The sequence below is a fragment of the Gopherus flavomarginatus genome, chromosome 10 (genome assembly GCF_025201925.1).
Source record: "Gopherus flavomarginatus isolate rGopFla2 chromosome 10, rGopFla2.mat.asm, whole genome shotgun sequence".
Classification (NCBI taxonomy): Eukaryota; Metazoa; Chordata; order Testudines; family Testudinidae; genus Gopherus; species Gopherus flavomarginatus.
This window is the reverse complement of record NC_066626.1, coordinates 3,768,074-3,783,055: the sequence shown is the minus strand read 5'-3', so window position 1 is coordinate 3,783,055 and position 14,982 is coordinate 3,768,074. Positions and strand designations below refer to the sequence as shown.

The 14,982-nt window shown below is 44.8% G+C and overlaps 1 protein-coding gene across 8 annotated transcripts in view; it reads left to right on the top strand.

Moving 5' to 3' along the window:
• Positions 1-14,982, top strand: part of HDAC4 (histone deacetylase 4) — a 428,143-nt gene that overhangs the window by 35,990 nt on the left and 377,171 nt on the right. The gene's annotated exons all lie outside the window — the stretch shown is intronic.

The following is a 14,982-nucleotide window of genomic DNA, read 5'->3' as shown; positions in this document are numbered from 1 at the left end:
TGAGTGCTTATACTTCAATTGAAATTATGATGTCTTGAAAGTTTAGAAATCTTCCTTGAAAGGTTAAATTGCTTAGTCAGGACTTGAGGAACTTACCCAAAACCTGTTAACCAAGAACTAAGCCTAACACACACAGGTGCTCCAGATCATGCCTTTTTTTGCCTGGTCTTCTGCTGGTTGTGTCCTTTGCTGCTTGGTCATGAAGACCATGGCTGAACTTTGACCGCCCAGTTAATGTTGCCCCACCACTAAACCCATGGAAACAGTGAATGCTGCCTGCTTCCCAAATGTAAAAAATGGTGTATGGGGTGGATTCTCTGTCTTCCCAGCTCAGTGCACACTGGGGTTTACAGGAATCGTCCTGCCTATTATGGGAAAGGAGAAGAGAGGGCAATGTGTTGAAGGGTATTTCTCATCAAGTAAGAGAAGCCTCCTCAGAGTTGAGGCGGAAATCTTGCTCTATACCTAATACATGTGGTCTGTTTTTACCACTGCTGTTAATGTGTCACTTTCAGGAATAATAAAAATCTAAATTGTAGTTTAGAACCTCAGAAAATGTGCTCTCATGCTGCCTGTGTGACAAATGTCACTTCTCAGCACTATTTGACCACCAGCAGGTGGCTGAAATAGGTATTTAATGAAAACAGATCACTTCTAAATGATTCCATGAAGCAAATGCAGCTGCTTTTGAGCCCCATAGTTTCTCTCTCTTTCAAGGTGAGTGACAGAGGCCAAGAATGTAGAAACATAACGGCCATACTGGGTCAGACCAAAGGTCCATCTATCCCAGTATCCTGTCTTCCAACAGTAGCCAATGCCAGGTGCCCCGGGGGAATGAACAGGTAATCATCCCTCCTCACCCTGCCTAATAGCAATTGATGGACCTATCCTCCAGGAATTTATCTTGTTCTTTTTTGAACCCTGTTATAGTCTTGGCCTTCACAACATCCTCTGGCAAAGCCACAGGTTGACTGTACATTGTGTGATGAAATATTTCCTTTGCTTTGTTTTTAAACCTGCTGCCTATTAATTTCATTTGGTGCCCCCTAGTTCTAGTGGTATGAGTAGGAGTAAATAACACTTCCTTATTTACTTTCTCCACACAAAAGTACATGGATTGGAATAGATGTGCAATGACAATTATTATATGGCCGAGTGCTTAGCAATATGCATATTGATATTCCTGTGCTGCCAGAAGCCAGCAGTGCAACATTGTGACCTTAAAAAGAAAACTAGATCCTGCTGGATACCAGGATTATATCTACAGTAGAACGTCAAAGATATCAACACCAGAGTTAGGCACTTACTGGTCAACCAGATACCATGTGGAATCGGAAGTAAGCAATCAGGCAGCAGGGAGACAAAAAACAACCCCCCCCCACCTCTTTTCCCCTAGCAATTACTGTATTGTCTTAGGAATTTGTCTGGGGCTAAAGGCTTCAGCCAAGGGGGGAAGTTGGGGCTCTGGGATGGGGTGTGTATGGCTTAGGGTTTCTGACCCACTGGGATGTAGGCCTTTAGACTGGGGGAAACGCTGGGGCTCCTGGCTCCATTCCCAATTTCAGCCCCATGGCGGGTGCCAGGACTTGGAGCTTTAGCCCCGTGGCTCTGTTCCTGGCTTTAGCCCCCTGAGGAGTGCCAGGGCTCAGGGCTTTATCTACAAGAGGAGTGCTGGTTTCAGCCCTAGCACCCCCTTTAGCTAAAGCCCCGAGCCCTGGCACACCCCCCTCCCCTGGCTGAAACCGGGAGCAGAGCTGTGGGGAGCCCCAATGCCACCTGTGGGGCAGAAACCAGAAATGGAGCTGCGGGGCTGAAGCCCTGAGCCCAGCAACACCGCAAGGCTAAAACTGGGAGCAGAGCCACAAGGCTGAAACCCCGAACCCCAGCAGTCCTGCAGGGCTAAAACCCTGACACCCTGCCGGAGCCCTGGCACCCTGAGGGTCAGAAGTTCCGATTTCCCCCCCCCTGCCCGGAGCCCTAATCTCCCTCACCCTACAGCTGCAACCCCAACCCTCCCCCTCCTCCTCATGTCTGAAGTCCATAATGTCTTGTTCAGAGTTATGGAACATTTCAGTTACAAGCAACCTCCATTCTGAAGGTGTGTCTAACTCTGAGGTTTTGCTCTAGTGATATGTAGATTTTTAGTGTAGGGAATAGCTTGCATTCCGTATTAGAGACACCAAAGAAATGGACTGTGTTTTTAAAAAACTTCTTGGCAGAGTGCTAACCTAAAGTAGAATTGTGTTCTTAGAAATCAGTACTGTGTCTAAGGTACTGAGGTAGGTAGCAATGACTGATGACACATATATAATATGCTCAGCTACTTTGTTTTTATGTCGGTTGACCAGATGGGTCAGGCACAGCTAGTTACCAAATAATATTTGAACAGTTCATCAAAAAGAACAAAAAGTTGAGAGGTGTGCTGTAAAAGCTGAAGTGTATAAATAGGAAAGGTAGCTGTTGTGTTCTTGGTGCACACACAATATCTTCTCTTATATTGCCTTCCTCTTTGTGGCCTTTTTCCCACTTGTAGGCTTCAATATGAATAATAGTTGTGTAAAAAGCATAGCTAGTTTTGGTAAAGCATCAAGGAATATCCATTTCTATTAATCCAGTCTAGATTATAACCATTAATTCATGCCTAGGTAGCACAGTACAGTAACTCCTCACTTAGTCGTCCAAGTTAACGTTGTTTCGTTATGTTGCTGAGCAATTAGGGAGCATGCTCATTTAAAGTTATGCAGTGCTGCACTCTTACGTTTGGCTGCCTGCTTTCTCCACAGCTGGCAGCCTCCCTATGCTGCCACTGCCCAACCCCCCCTCCCCCCCGAGCCTCCCGCCCACTGGGAGACCCACAGATCAGAACCTTCCTCCTGCTGCCTGCCTGTGGCAATCAGATGGCTTGCTGCATTTAGGAGGCGGGGGGGGGGAGGGAGCAAGGACTCAGCGCGAAAGATCCCCCTCCCTCCCCTGTCACCAGAAACCAGCTGAATGTCTCGGGCAGGAGGTGAGAGTGGGTTGGAGGGGGAGCTTGCATGCCAAATCCTTGCTCCTCCCTCCCCTCCCTTCTGAACACCGCAAGCCAGCTGATTGCCCTGGGCAGGAGAGGGGAGAGCGAGGTCTCAGCGTACCTCTCCTGCCTCTTGGCTACGGCAGTCAGCTGGCTTGCAGCGTTCAGAAGAGGGAGGAGGAGCAAGGATGCAATATATGAAGTAAAGGGAGAGGAAGTCGGGGGGGAGAAGAGAGGAGTCAAGGGTGGGGGAAGGAGTGGAGTGGATAGGTTAAGGGTTGAGCCTCCTGCTCCCAGCAAAGTTAGTGCCTTTGCTTGCAAGAACAGCAAGAGGAGCAGCCGGACAATCCATCCATTTTCACACTTTGACTCCTCCACCTCAACCAAGCTTCATAGTCAGCAGTGATGACTGTAGTATTAAATTGTTTGTTCATAATTGTTTAAAATGTGTATAATGCCTTTTGTTTGGCAAAAAACAAAAATCCCTGGAACCTCCCCCTCACATTAATTCTTATGGGGAAATTGGATTTGCTTAACATTTCACTGAAAGTCACTTTTTTCAGGAACATAACTGCAACGTTAAGTGAGGAGTTCCTGTAGTCAAAAATGAAAAGCTGCCTGGAGACTTGAGTTCTAATGTGACTCATTTCTGGAAAGCATATGAAATGTCTCGCAACATAGTACCTAGTGAATGTTCTCCATGCTATGGACATGAGCAGCTGAGTAATGCTTTATGCGGCTTGGAGCGTATGTGCAGGGATAGCTCAGTGGTTTGAGCATTGGCCTGCTAAACCCAGGGTTGTGAATTCAATCCTTGAGGGTGCCATTTGGGGAACTGGGGTAAAAATCTGGGGATTGTTCCTGCTTTGAGCAGGGGTTTGGACTAGATGACCTGCTGAGGTCCCTTCCAACCCTAATATTCCATGATATGCAAAAAAAAAAACTTATACTCCTGTGATCATGGACCTTCTGATTTCTGAACCAGGCCTATGGGATGTTCCAAATTATGCTATCTTCCAAGGTCTGTTTTGCAACTGGTAATTGTTATGGTGCTAGTATGCTTCAGCTACATCAAGCTTCCCTAGCTGCATTTTCCCTACACCTGTCCCAGCTCAGGAGAGGCTTTTGTAGCTGACTTAGTGTGCTTTAAAGCTCTCAGTATGGCAGAAGTCACCCCAGTGCAGCTGAGAACTGGGGCTGCAATGCTTAGTACTATGGTATAAGTGCATGTGCAGTGCTGCATATTCATCCACTATATGAATATTGAAGCTTCAGTGACTTGTATGTTTTTGAATATAATCTACTTTGATATGGGTTACTGATGCTCAAAACTAAGTGGCTCAGGCACTCATACGCTATGTAATACTTACATTTTTGAGGTTTGATGCTCATTCTCTTGATGGAATTGTTGTAGTTTTTAATCTACTGGAATATTCCATCATTCTTACCCACCAATCAACTTTTTTTTCCCCTAGCACTGAGAGCATTGCAAACCAAACTTTTAGAAAAATAAAAGGATATCCAAACTTTTTGGAATTTATAACCAGGAGTAGCTGACCAGAACATAAGATGCTCAAATTAAGACAGGATTCAGTGGAGTTGGTTAGGATGCTACTTATAAAGAAACATGAGTAAAGAAATTATGAAAGAGAGGCGGACACCAGACATCTCTTCCAGGTTCTTTGCTTGTGAGTAAGCCATGCTTGTAGTCTTCTGATTCCAGCACTCCTCCCCCTCCCCCCCCGCCTTCCTTCTGCTCTTGTATTTGGGAGAAAGGAAAAAATTCTGGGCTGCAGGAGGTAAAGAAAAGGGGGGTTTTGAGGAAGAAAAGTGAATAAGAGCACTTCACAGGTGACCCTCCCCATTTGTGCAGGCCCCACTTTTCAGAGGGATAGTTGGCTCTGCAACTCAGGTGACTTGCTCTCCTAATCACCAGAGTTTTTACTCCAGCAGGCCAGTCTTCGCTGGTGGTTGGCATTTAAATTCAGGTGCCTCTCATTCTGCTAGGCATAAGCTTTCATGGGTAAAAAGCCCACTTGTCTCATTCTGCTGCTGCTCATCTTAAATAGCAGTTCATCCTCCAGTCATCTGTGCCTTCCACTAGAACAAGTTTGTTTCCATCACTTTCCCCCTTCCTCTTCAGCAAAATGTGACTATCCCTTTGTTTTAGGGGTTTCCCTTTGTGATATATCAGGCATAGATTTCCCTTATTTCCTCTAGGCGGGACGTGTTCAACATTGCGGTGACCATTGCAAGGAATGCTTCTGTGCACTTCCACCCTTTTTCCCTGCTAGAGCCACATGATGACCATATTCCTGTCTTCTCTCTGAAATGTCCCCGTTCTTGCAGGATAAGCAGGCCCCCCTCACAGATCCAACAGTCCTCTTATTAGCTAGACGTAAAACAGTTGGGTAGCTCCTGTCTTGACTGAAACATATTCTCCCCTCATGCCTGTTGTGTTAGCTCATCATGTTAGCATGACACCATTGAAAAGCCCTCTTAGCGTATATCTTACAGTTAACACACATGAAACAATATTAGATGGCCATATTGTAGCCTGTGGGGAGCCTAGGCTACTACAGTATGTCCAGCTAATGTACGTCTCTGGTGATCTCCATCCCTCTAGGCTCCCAGTGAAGTGGCAGGAGACTATCAATGACTATTTTAGAGCCTTTCCCCCAAATGCCTAGCTTTTATCCCAACTGACAGTTTTGTCAAATAGGGGGATCCTTGCTCAGTCCTGTCTCCTCAGCAGGTGCTCTTAACTTTCAGCACAGCATGCACTTTTGTTGCCTAGTCTTAACTGACTGACTCTTGAGGATCCTGTTTTTCTTCCCCACAACACAGCCATTGCAGCTTCCCTGAAGAGTGGAGTGAGCGCAGGTCTCCTCCTTCAGTCTGTTCCTCTCTGCTTGCAGGACTTCTGCTGTAATGTCCCCTCTCTGCTTTGTGACTAATCTGTAAGTAGTACCAATGCTGCTCAGCAGTCATCTTGCAGGGCTTCCTGCAGTAATTACCTTCCGCTCTTCAGGCCTGTGTCATTCTTTCCCCCAAGCTGTATGTGAGTCTCTGACAATCTTTCTCCTCTTGTCAAACAGGGAATACAGCCCTCCCACCCCCACTTTTTTTAGTTCAGTAGTTTCTCCTCAGATTATTAATCTCTCCTCAGATTTGGGTTTTCCCTGTTTTGATTGCCTTATTTTTCACGCCACAGAGCAGAGAGCACTGTGCCCTCCGACTTGTCTGCAGAGTACACCATAGTTGGCCACTGTCTGTAGTTCTCACTGCTGACAGCACTGTGGACTCCATGGAGACCTATCAAGGCTCCTTAACTTCTGGTGCCCTTTCAATATCTCTGAGGCTGCAGTAGCAGGAAAGCAGGCTGCCCAGTTAGACTTGCATACTTGCTCCCTGCCGCATAGTTTCTTCTGAGAGACTGTTTGTTTCTTCTTGTCTTGGTTCTGAATTAATTCAGTTTTTAAGCTCCCAGCTTCTTTAGCCTCCCTGTCTAGGTCTTGCTTGTAGGAGAATCCTCTGATCCTGTAGAAAGACCATTGCAGGTAGGGTGTGGAAATTTTTCCTCAACTGGAGTTTTTCAATGAGTCACATATGTGGAACACTTGACTTCTCAAATTTCCAGGCTGCTGGCCACCCTCAGTTTGAAGGTGATGAATCTTCAGTCTGAATCCAAGGTGGGTATTTCTGAGAGAGACCTTAAATGGAGCAGTGTGGCCTGTAACATCTTGGGTTATGTATTGTATGAATGACCTGTGATTGTCAGATGCTGTTTCCAAAGCCTTTACCTGTGGCCTGTACATGTTTGAGATTTCTAATGTTGTGATTCATACTGATTCTATGGCCACATCTGTTACTGTTACTATGAAAGTGAGCATTCCCTCATTTTGGGTTTTTGACCTCTCGTTGTCCTCTTATTGGTGTTTGTTATAGGGCTTTACCATTGGGGATCCCCCCCGGATTCTGTGGTTGTAGAACTAAGATCTATCTGCTGTTTACCTCCACTGTTAAGTATGTGTAAAAGAGCCACTAAGCTTTACATGCAACACGTTCTGCCCATCAGAAGGTGTAAGACTGCTTCTAAGTCTCAGAGAAAGGGTCTTCCGTTTTCAAAGCCGGTGTAGTCGTTGGTTTAAAGGCAAGTGCAAACTTGCAAAAAGATGAGCAAGTCTTCATCTTACTGTGTGCCTACTGACTGGAAATTGTGGCCCTTACTTCTGCTTTGATCATCTAACACCAGATGGGTGTCTGTTTCTCTGAAGCGGCTGACTTTGGTTAGCTTTCCAAGCTATTCTTGGATAAGCCCACCCCTTGTATTTTAAGGGTAGTGCTGCCACATCCACGAGGACCTTTGTGTTCTCTCTCAGGATGATACAGGAAGAGGAGCTTACTGGTTTACTGCTTACTGGTTTACTGCTTACTTACTGGTACTTGATTTTTGTCTTAAGAGATGTTGGGATTTATTAGAAATAATTCAAAAGGTACTGTTTGTTGTGATTACAAGATCACTTGGCATGAATAATGTAGGATTATGATTCAGATGTAAAGTAGCAAACTATTAGTTCCTAATCTTTAGTCACTCTTGGCACTTAGCGCAATTGTTTAGAGTTCTTTAATCAAACTTCAGATGATGGCTTCAGTGCACATATAATATTAGTATTAGTATTCTGGTTCTGTTTGGCTAAACACATTATTTTGTGATACACAAACTGCAGCAAAAGCACATACTGGGTACGTTTTTTTTCAATTATAATTATCCCTGGGGCAATAGCAGTAATATATGGTAAAGTAGATATTATTTTTATCCTTAAGGTGCACACAGCCTTGTTAAGACTGTCAGACACCTACAGTTTTAACAGTTGGGATACCTCTGATATTGTAAAAAAAGGGTTTCAAGGGAAAAAATTCAAAGTTAACATTATTGTGAGTGAGCCAATAGGAGCAAAGCTCTTCACAACATATGTTTTAAAACAAAGGTTTAAGGATATTGAGAAAATGGCAGGTTTGCCCTTCTCTAGGCTGACATGAGGATAGTTCTATAATGATTGGCATTGGTTAGTAAAGTGTAGAAATGGCCTCCTTAGAGAAGATAGTATTCATATGATGTGATACCTTAACCATTGCATCCTCAAACAAGTCTTAAGAGGTTACTGATAACATTTATCATGACACAGAACATGTCATATTGTATTCTGCTTTTGTTGCAAATGGATCTGCTTTGCTATTACTGGTCTCTCACTGTCTCACTACAATTATTTAATAGATCCAGCTGTACTATACTGGTATTTTGAAAACTCTCCAATTGCTTTTGCTTTGCTGCATTCTTTATGTAGATATTTAAGTTATATGATAAATTATTTCCTTTGTTTTATCTGATTAGTACTTCTGTAATTGCTGTTAGTGGGTGCTGCAGTGTAACACCGAAGATTCTAATTACAAAGGAGAAAAGTCTAATTTGAATAATTTTGATACAGAAGATACATGCTAAGAAGCTACCATGTTACAGTCTGAGGCAGAGTAAGACTGAGCATGTGAAATGTGTTTGTGTGGGAAATCATTGTACATGGAAAGGGTTGTGTAGGATTAAAACTTTACCTCAACTTTGGTCCAGAGAGAGTGCCTCTGGGAATTAAGTTTTTTCTCGTTTGCTTAGGGTCTTTTCCAAGGACTAGAGAAATCAAAGAACTACCATTGGCTTCTGTGGGCTTTGGATCAAGCCCTTAATCCTTGGCATCTTTACTAAAAATTCCAGAAAGGCTGTTGCTTATGATGACACCTATCATGGGGACACCTCTGTATTTAGAATTGGAGTAAAACAGTGGTGCCCAAACTTTTCCTTTCCCATTCCTCCTTACCATTAATGGCATCTGTCTGTGGTGTGCCCCCCTCCTAGCCCCCCATTACTGCACGGCCAAGGCTTCCTCAGCAGAGGAGGATGGACTGAAGGTGGAACTGGGGATGGAGGAGGAGGTGGGGATGAGGGAGAAGATGGGGCTACAGACGGAGCTGGCCTGGGTGTGGAAGGGGAATGAGGACAGAACGGGGCTGGCACTGCAGCTGGGGGCGAGGCCGGAGCTGTGGCCAGATGGTGCTCCCTCTCCGCCTGCTGTGGGGACTGGCCCGAGCCTCTCCATGCACCCCATGATGTTCTGCCCCTCAGGTGCACACCCCACAGTTTGGGGACCACTTGCGTAAAAGTGTTGCACCTTTACACACAGGCCACTGTACAGTGTCAGATGGAAGTAACTTAGCCAAAAGTCACCTAGCAGTGAAAGGTTCTGTATCCTGTTACCAGTTGCTGGAGATGTCTAGTCTTTCTTCCTCCTTTAATGACTGTCTTCCACAAAGCTTGGTGGTTATACAAGGCTGTGGTACAAGTTGTCTTTAACTTGTATGGTGTAAGGCTTGTGTAACAAAGGCCGTACATTGAGCACAGAAGTAAATTTGAAACCATTGCAGTCTGTAGCAGACAGGTGTAATATGCACCATGCATGCTATACTGGGTAGTCATACTATGCATTCTGTACTTAACTGAAGTTTGTAAAATGATATTTTGTTTAACCCTGAGTGTTATAATCGTTCCATCTTTTAGTGTCCAAGGCATGGACAAGGTCCCAATCTGAAATGAGGTCACTACTGCTCTATAGACATCCTGAAGCAACCCCATTTTCTTTGTTTTAAGTCAGTCTTAGCACTTCACCCATAAATTAATTTTTTTGGTCTTGAGTGAAATTCTATAGCTATTTAAACTCCTTTACAAACATCTCTTATTTTAAAAAGTGCTGTCAAATCTTAACTACTGGTTAGTTCAAATATGTAGCTATAACTAATGGAATGACACAGCTGTGGTGTGGGTAGAGGGAAGGAAGAGATAAGCAGATTGTCAAAACATACTCACATGTTAAAACAGCATAGGATTCTTGAATTCTAATGAATTAACTCAGTTCAGTATAGAAAGCTTTGTCTGCTTTCCTGGCCACAAAATGTGTACAAACATATCTGGAAAACTGTCTTACTGCATACAACCTTCTCCTGTCCATATATAAACCTGTACCCATTGTTGGCTAGTTGGCTGACCAGGGAGAAAAGTGGTCTGGGGAAAGTGTGTAGGGAAAAATACTCTAGAACAGTAAAAAGTGCTCTGAAAATCTAGTTATAGAGGGAGAAAAGTGATGAGGAAAAACACTAGGCTTCTGAAATGAAATTTAGTTATTGAAGAACCTCTGTTAAACAGTCGTATCATCATGCTCCTGGAAACAAGTGCTTACTTCCTTTTTCCCTTAGGGACCATAGGTCAGCTGGTGATAGTCTTGAGCGCAGTGAATTTGAGCCATTCTCCCCCTGCACCCCCGCGCCTTTGGTACACCTCCAGAACCAGGGGCTAGGGAAGCACGTCAGAGGTTCCCCATGTTGGAGCTATCCACTTGTGGATTGCTTTCTGCTCTTTGTGGCACACGGTTGTTCTAAAGATCAGATACCACTGCCTTAGAATCTTTGGATACTACAACTTACTTTTTGACTAAAGAAGCCTTTCTTGCCAGCAGATCGAGGAATGTGATCATTCCCCTCTATTTGGCATTGGTGAGGCCTCATCTGGAGTACTGTGTCCAGTTTTGGGCCCCACGCTACAAGAAGGATGTGGAAAAATTGGAAAGAGTCCAGCGGAGGGCAACAAAAATGACTAGGGGGCTGGAGCACATGACTTATGAGGAGAGGCTGAGGGAACCGGGATTGTTTAATCTGCAGAAGAGCAGAATGAGAGGGGATTTGATAGCTGCTTTCAACTACCTGAAAGGGAGTTTCAAAGAGGATGGATCTAGACTGTTCTCAGTGACAGCAGATGACAGAACAAGGAGTAATGGTCTCAAGTTGCAGTGGGGGAGGTTTAGGCTGGATATTAGGAAAAACTTTTTCACTAGGAGGGTGGTAAAGCACTGGAATGGGTTCCCTAGGGAGGTGGTAGAATCTCCTTCCATAGAGGTTTTTAAGGTCAGGCTTGACAAAGCCCTGACTGGGATGATTTAGTTGGGGATTGGTCCTGCTTTGAGCTGGGGGTTGGACTAGATGACTTCCTGAAGTCCCTTCCAGCCCTGATATTCTATGTTTCTTGCGGCAGTTTTTTTTTCTGACCAATCAGAGATCTGAATACTCTAAAACAATCAAAACCCTTCTTAAAATTCCACTCTCACAAATTGGCACTATGGAGAACTCTAAAGTTTCTTTTCAAAGGTGTTTCTCCTTACCATTGGAATCAGGATATGATTCATAGGATCGTTCTCTACTCATCCTGTGGAAATAAGACTGCATCACTTAGGTCTAATCTACAAGGCAAACTATTGCATGGCGTGCCAAAGTATGATTTTACAGCGTTCTAGCTTGCCATGCACTAACTTATCCTGTGGACCCTACTACAGTGCACTAAAAATCTCCTAGTGTACTTTGACATATTGCTCTTTGAAATGGTAGTATGCCACAGTGCACTACAGAATTTTTAATGCACTGTAGCAGGGTCCACGCAATGAGTTAGTAAACTTGATTGCTGTAGATTCGCACCCTGGCTTGCTGTGAGTTAACTCGACATGTAGACAAGTGCTTGTGTCTGTGGAAATATCAAATCCTACCCATACATTACTGTTTTCTTCAAGAAGTCAGCTGTCTTATTCATGTTTTAAGCTGTCAGGAGTAAAGGTTTAGAGACTTTAGATGCAACAATTGTTGAGTCTTAGGGGAAGGCTGAGGATATTCTCCTCTCGAGTTTGAGAGCACATTCCATAAGATTCCTTAAGATCCATTTTTAGTGCTTGGACAAAAAGGAGTATTGTACTACTATCTTGTACTACTGTTTAGACTGCTTTTTAACATTTAAATTGCTCATTCTAGACTAATGGATTGACTGTGGCCTGGTCTACACTGGGGTGGGAGGGGATCGACTTAAGATAAACAATTTCAGCTACGAGAATAGCATAGCTGAAGTCGACGTATTTTAGGTTGATTTAACCTCGTGTCCTCACGGTGCAGGGTCCACTGCTGCCGCTCCCTCATCAACCCCGCGTCCGCCTCTCGCTACGGTGGAGTACAGGAGTAGACGGCAGAGCGATCAGGGATCGATTTATCATGTCTACACTAGATGTGATAAATTTATCCCTGATAGATCGATCACTGCCTGCCGATCTGGCGGGCAGTGTAGACATACCCTATGAATGAGAGTAGTTAATACTTCCTTACCTATAAATGTCGTCCTATGGCAGGAAATCTGTTTCTTGGCTTTGTAAATATGTTAGAAAAATGCCAGCATTATAGTTTTTTATAAGACAAAGTCTGTTGGATCTTTGATGCATTTACCAATTTTTAGATAGGGTGAGTTGTTTGGTTCCAAGACTTCCCATCAGTGAGCTGCCTCAGTGTAGATGACCATGGTCCACGCAACTGTCCCTACCAGCCTAAAGGATTTCCTCTTATATGAGAGAGTATTGCATACTGTGCTATTATAAGGGCCTGCTTTCTAACCCACAGATGCTTCTCATAGACAACCTCCTAATAACACTTTCTAATTTATTTCAAATAATGGTTCTGTACTTTAGTGGCTTGCTTTTGGTTTCATATTGTGTTTTGAGAAAGCTGTGGTTCTTAAAGCAAACTAATCCTGTTTAAAAGGCAAATGATACTGAAGAGTGAAATAATTCAGTAAGAATCTCTTGATAAGTCTGCCATCCCAAGCTAAGGCAAAGCCCAACCCAAGTTTCTGCTGTCTAAAAGGCCCTCCTTAATCTACACAGACCCAGGAGAACTCCTCTGTGCTTTAGCTCTTTTTGCTCTGTTACTGAAACAAGTGTCTGCTATGCTTCCTATTGCTTTAACAATGTTGCAGAGCGAGAAACTGACATCATTAGGCAGGAGTGATTGTTTCCTTTTAAAACAAAAAATTAACCTTTTAATAATTTAAATTAAAATTTCTAGTACCCTCCAAAACCCCCTACATTTGTGTGTGTATACAACCTTGGAGAGAGAGAGAAAATATATATAAACTGCTGTATCAAATCTGCAACCTAACCCAGCTAAATACAAGGTGGAACAGATTATTTAGCATAAGTAGTTAACTATCTGTTCCACCTTATATTTTGCTGTGACACTCTGCTTGTATTTCCCAGACCTGAAGAAGAGCTCTGTGTAAGCTAAAAAGCTTCTCTCACTAACGGAGATTGGACTAATAAAAGAGAGTAGCTCACCCACTTTTTCTCTCTAATCCTGGGACCAACATGGCTACAGGAACACTGCATACTGGAAGTAACATGGCCTGTGTCTACCATCACCCTGCTCGCTCCAGTTGTAGCTTGTACTACTATTGTCTACTCGCAACCTACATGTTAGCTCCTGGTGGGGAATGGAATTCTGATTAGGATCTTGGGTTGCTATCCCACTTCCAATAAATAGTTAGATTTATGCCAGACTGGCTGAGCTATCCAAAACACCCAAAGCAACTGTGTAGTAATATTGTATGAGCTGCTTGTGTGTGACTGGTGCTCCACTCACCAACAAGATGGTGCTTCTTCCTGTCCGTTCTGGGGAATAACTGTCCAGATCAATGCCTCCTCCCACAGTTGTATGCTGTCTCTCTCTACCTTTCTGGGTCTGCGGCCCTTCTCTTGCTCCATGACCTGTTGCTGCCTTTTCATGACTGAGCCCTCCAGCCAGGTCACCAAATGGTTTCCCCTTTGAGGGTTGGAAAGTCTCTTCTAAGTAGACTCAGGTAGTCTTCCTATTTACTTCCTCGTAGTGACACTCCCTCAGTGGCTGGCAGGGAACTGAGACCTGCCCTCTACTCCGGTTTTTGGCTCGAGGACCCTCTAGCTAGCAGTCAAGGTCAGTTCCCTTCTAGACCTTACTGCCTTTCCCTAAGCCAGGGGTGGCCAACCTGAGCCTGAGAAGGAGCCAGAATTTCAGTGTACATTGCCAAAGAGCCATAGTAATGTCAGCAGCCCCCCCCACCTCCGCTCCCAGTGATCTCTCCCACCGATCAGCACCTACCCCTCTCTTCCGATCAGCTGTTTCATGGCATGTAGGAGGCTCTAGGGGCGAGCAGGGAGGAGCGAGGGCACTGCAGGCTCAGGGGAGGGGGCAGGAAGGGGTGGAGTCAGGGCAGGGCCTGGGACAGAGCCAGGGGTTAAGCAGTGAGCACTCCCTGGCACATTGGAAAGTTGGCGCCTGTAGCTCCAGCCCTGGAGTCAGTGTCTGTACAAGGAGCCACAGGTTGGCCACTCCTGCCCTAAGCCCTATCCTACCTTCCTGGCTCCCCCTGAGTATGTCGGTCCAAATGCACCTCCCTTCTCCCAGGGAGTGATGGTAGATTTTCCTGGCAGCCCCCCTTCTGCTCCCAATTTCCTGCCTCTATAGCCGTAACCCAGCTCCCTCCTTCTCAGCTGGGCCCCCTCACTCAGTCAGGGGCTTACTTGGCCACCTGATTCCCCACAGCTGTGACCTGTTGGATTAATTAGCCCCTTCTCAATCTGCATAAACCCTTTCAGGGTAAGTGTGGGGTGAATATCCCATTACAGTGTCCCAAGAGAAGTTTTTTTAATCAGTAAAACTTCTGCTGAGTGTGAAAATTTCCACAAGAATGTGTAACTGTGTAGGGTATCGGAGGGGTAGCCGTGTTAGTCTGGATCTGTAAAAAGTGACAGAATCCTGTGGCACGTTATAGGCTAAGAGAAGTATTGAAGCATAAGCTTTCATGGGTGAATACCCACATGAGTCTGATGAAGTGGGTATTCACTCAGCTTCGCGGGAGCCCCTGTGGCGTGGGACCGTAGGCAGTTGCCCTGCTTGCCACACCCAAATGCTGACTCTGGACTTGTGGACCCCCCTCAAAACCTATTCTGTGACTCCCTCTGGGGGTCGCAACCCCCAGGTTGAGAAACACTGAACTAGGAAATGTCTTGATGAGTTGATGTACCCCCAGA